General features: G+C 34.7%; 1 pseudogene; it reads left to right on the top strand.

Moving 5' to 3' along the window:
* Positions 1-1,393: 1,393 nt before the first annotated feature.
* Positions 1,394-2,721, top strand: LOC114723869 (cytochrome P450 71D8-like; annotated as a pseudogene).
* The last annotated feature ends 1,894 nt before the right edge of the window (positions 2,722-4,615 follow it).

The following is a 4,615-nucleotide window of genomic DNA, read 5'->3' as shown; positions in this document are numbered from 1 at the left end:
GAAGTATGTGCTCTGTGTGCGTAGAAATGTGGAAATAATGTTATGTTGGACAATAACATAAAAAGCCTTTAATTTCTTTGCTAAGCAGAGTTCATGATAGATCAGCCTTTGTCCTTGAATGGGCCTGGGCGGTTTATTTCATGCCGTATCATTGGATTCCCTATAATGTATCCCATGTATATCTAAGAGGCTTGTTTGAGCTCGCTTGCTTGAATTTTGATTACATTATGGAAGGTGAGTTATATATATACTTTCTAGTCCTTAATATAAGATCTAATTAGAAGTTGAATTTTATCTTGAATATAAGATATTAGTCCATTTGTCTTCTAAATTTATAATTTATTTTTAAAGTATCCCAATTGAGTATTTATATTAGGGAGTTTCCATTCAAGAATAAATGATGATTAAAAATAATCTTTTAGGAAAATCAACTTGTTACACATAACTAACTAAATTAATTTCATTAATGTATCCAAATTAGTTAACAACCCTTAATGGGTATTATTTTACTTTTCAAAACCACACTAGGAAAAATGTTATGAAGTACAGATTTGGGAGTAATGGTCTGGTAAAGCAGCCCAATATATAGAACCAGTCCCTCGCAGGTGTGATATCGAAAGGGGAATTACAATTTTTTGCAGAAGCTACATTTTGTTATCCTTGAAGCAAATACAAGCCAAAATCAAAGTCGCCATAATGGTTTGGTTCACTCTGAAACATTGCTAATGGACCATAATCGTCGATTCTATATTCTATAGGATCAGTAGTCACTCCGGAAAGAATAGAACAAAAATAAGGCATATAAGAAAGTGTGCAACCACGTAAATTCTGCATCTCATTTCCGCATGCACGCCCAATTTTCTTCCTGCTTTATATCTCCTTCTTCCTCTGGCTTCCCAAGCCAAAACGTAAAGCTAGGATTCAAATCCCCAGGGGTTGGCTCAAAGTATATATGTATCTGAAAATCGCTTTTGTCTCGACCATGAATCTGATAACATATGACGCAATCCTAGCAATGAGCCTGGTTAGTCCTCAAGTGTATGCATTCACAAGAGCACAAGCACAAGGAGGCGCGTACAAAATCCAAGTTTCATTGTCCGGGTTTGAATTCTGTATTTTGATTTTGTTTATTGTGATGACTTGAATCAATTTACTTTTATTTATCAACTAATTTAACTGTTTGGCTAGTTTCTAAAACAAAATCTATCCCGCCAAACTTATCTCATCATTGTCATCCTTTTAGGCGAAGCTTTTTTTTTTTTTGTTATCTAAAAAACAATTACTAATGGTTTAAGATTGCAATTAAATAAACCTACCACTTCTTACTTATAGGACAATGTTCGTTACTATTGGGCTATTAGACCATTGTTTAAATAAACCAAAGCTGGTGAAGATGCGCGATAATATAGGCAAAATTTTAGATGATATTATCAAGGAGAACCGGCAGAAGCAGATGAGAGCAGAAGGAGGCAAGAGTGCTTCGGAGGAAGAAAATCTTGTTCAGGTTCTTCTACGAATCCAGCGAAGTGAAAACCTTGACGTCCCAATCACAGCCGACAACATCAAAGCTGTTATTTGGGTTAGTACTCCTTACTTATATGTTGCTCTGCCGTTACATATCTAGGAAGAAATCAAATGCTTGTGTCTGCGCGAGACCGAAAGCAAGTCAATAATACCCAAGGCAGTTAGATCTAGAAAACGACAAAGCACCCAATTTAATTTTGAATCTAATGTATCTTCAGGTTTGATAATGTTAATGATCACTTTGTGTCGTCATTGCAGGATATATTCATTGGTGGAACCGATACTTCGGCAACAGTGCTGGAATGGGCCATGTCAGAAATGATGAAAAATCCTAAAGTGATGGAAAAGGCGCAAGCTGAGGTTAGAAACGTTTTCAAAGGGAAGAAAGTAATTCGTGATAGTGATATGATTCAACTTAGTTACTTAAAACTAGTGATCAAAGAAACTTTGAGGCTGTACCCGCCTGTTCCTTTGTTGGTTCCAAGAGAATGTAGAGAAACCAGCAAGATTAGTGGCTATGAAATACCCATCAAAACTCAAATTATAATAAATGCATGGGCACTTGGAAGAGATCCAATTACTGGTACGATGCAGAGAGGTTTATACCAAGAGGTTCCAAGGCAATGATTCTGATATTGATTTCAAAGGAACGAACTTTGAGTACATCCCTTTCGGAGCAGGAAGAAGAATGTGTCCGGGCATTTCATTTGGCTTAGCAAGCGTTGAGCTTCCTCTGGCTTGCTTACTCTACCACTTCGATTGGAAACTCCCACATGGGATGGAACCTGAGGATTTAGATATGACTGCGGCTGCTGCAATCACAAACAAAAGGAAGAACAATTTGTGTTTGATTGCCACACCATACAATACTGATTCTGTTATTGGCAGCTCCTAGTGAAAGCACGTACCCACCCACAATAGTAGTCTCTTGATCTCCTTGTTCTTACTATCATGCGATGTGGGTATGGATTATATTTTGGATTTGGAACAATAACTTGTCCCCTTCAAAGATAGGTCAACAAAACGGAATCTTTACATATGTGTAAGAATGTTCGAAAATGCGTATGGTGAATCCTGAGGTTTTATTTAGTACTATGAACTGTTGTACTTAAATGGATCGAAGTTACCTGCCCTGTATCTCGGTCGATTATGTAAACTTGAAATCTGATACATGCTTCTTTTACTTTTGTTATCTAACGAGTTGATTGTGGTGTAATTTTGAGTGTTAAATAGTAGAAGGATTAATTGTAAATTTGACTACGTGAGTATAATAAACAATAGATGACTATTTTAAGAGGCGAAAGCGAAGCACAGGCTGCCACCACCAAGCCGTGATGTGGTTTTGACCACAGCTTATTGGACCATGATGAAGGCGATAGTGCTGCTAGCCAAAAGAAAGGGAGGCATGATAATTACTTCCCCTAAAGTTATCTATAATTAAGAAACAATTGAGTGCATCATATAAATCAAGTAACATAATTAGAAGTATGAGATTTAATTTTTTTTTTCAAAATACCCTCCACAGAGATTTATCCTTTATTGCTAACTTTTTATAATGTACAATCTTTTCTTTTCTTTTTTTCAAATTTGCTTATATAACTATCTAATTTTAATATGAATGATCTAGATTTGATGCTCATCCCTTCAAACTAAATCCAATGTTTTTCATCACGCAACAATTGTCCAAAAACCCTTAAGCGCTAGAGCTCTCCTTCCATATGGGAAATAAGGATGGAGAACTTGGACACAAATTTTTCTTTTTACTTCCTAATTTCACACGCACAGATAGGGATTTGGCCGACCCACATAAAATTGAGCTTATTTATTTCTTGAAAAAATATGTATGGTATTATAATACTACCTCCGATCCTTAATATAAGACCCCATTTGACTTTTATATTGGTATTAAATATAAGATCCCAATCTATTTTATCTCTCATATTTACTCAATTTTTTTTCAAGATAGTCTTTCTAACAATTATAGTTTTAACCAACATACTTGATTAGTAAGGATATTTTAAGAAAGACAATATTTATTTATTACAAATAACTAACTTAACTTTTTTTTTAATTTTCTCAAATTAGTCGACTGGCTCTTATAATTAGGAACGGAAGTAGTATTATTCTTGATATATACAATAAATTTTTAGTGTTTACATAAGTTTTTAACTCGAACCCATTCGTCCTAGATCCAGCACATGTTAGCTTCAAGCAGAACCATGATCAGACAAGACATTGCGGTGGGCTTGTGACTGGGCATCATCTCATAAGGGGCTGCCTCCTCTCATCAGATCAGGCCACAACTTCTTCACAATCTCATTTTGCTTCTGTTTGGGATACCGCCTCTAACCGATAAGATTGCGTCGTTACTGCTACACAACGTAAATAAAAATAAAAAAAATTCAATTTTCATTAGAAGAGGTACCCGTAAAGTGTCTGACAGTTATCTCGAATATGATTAGTTTTATATAAAGATATCTATTCGGAAAAAAAAAAAAATATCACCCTCTCCACTTATGCGCGATCCGTCAATTGCCATTTCCTTATGGGTGAGGCGTCTTGGCAGTCCATACTCGGGATGTTCAACCTTGGTGATATTACCTCGTAACCGTGAGGTTTTGGCTTTTCTCATAAATTTATTGAAATAATCTATACATTTTTAATCTGTTTTATATTTTAATTTAAAATCTACTAAAACCGAAAATGTATATTCTTATCAGTACCTTCATTTTTCTTTCTATTATTAGCATAATTATTGACTTTGATTTTGACATAATGCTTTGAAGACCCTCACCATTTTTCCTTTGATGAGCACCCTCACCATTTTTTTGGGGTGCAACTTGGACCCTCTTTATGGTCATATTTTTCACTTCTCATTCTATTTCTTCATGGCCATTTCATACTCTCTAAATATGAATTATATTCTAGACTATTTTGTGATTTATTTCAGTAGTAGCTTAAATTTTGTAGTAAATCTAAATAATAACCCTAGATAACTTTCCATGAATTTTAAATGGAATTTTAGACCTTAGGAAGAGGAGTAAGAATATCATTAATAATTCAATCTTAAGTGAATTGATAAAAATATAAA

Source organism: Neltuma alba, unplaced genomic scaffold, assembly GCF_004799145.2.
Source record: "Neltuma alba isolate B1F8T4 unplaced genomic scaffold, ASM479914v2 tig00012160_pilon, whole genome shotgun sequence".
NCBI lineage: Eukaryota > Viridiplantae > Streptophyta > Magnoliopsida > Fabales > Fabaceae > Neltuma > Neltuma alba.
Note: the sequence above shows the minus strand (reverse complement) of the source record. Positions and strands in the feature narration are given on the sequence as shown.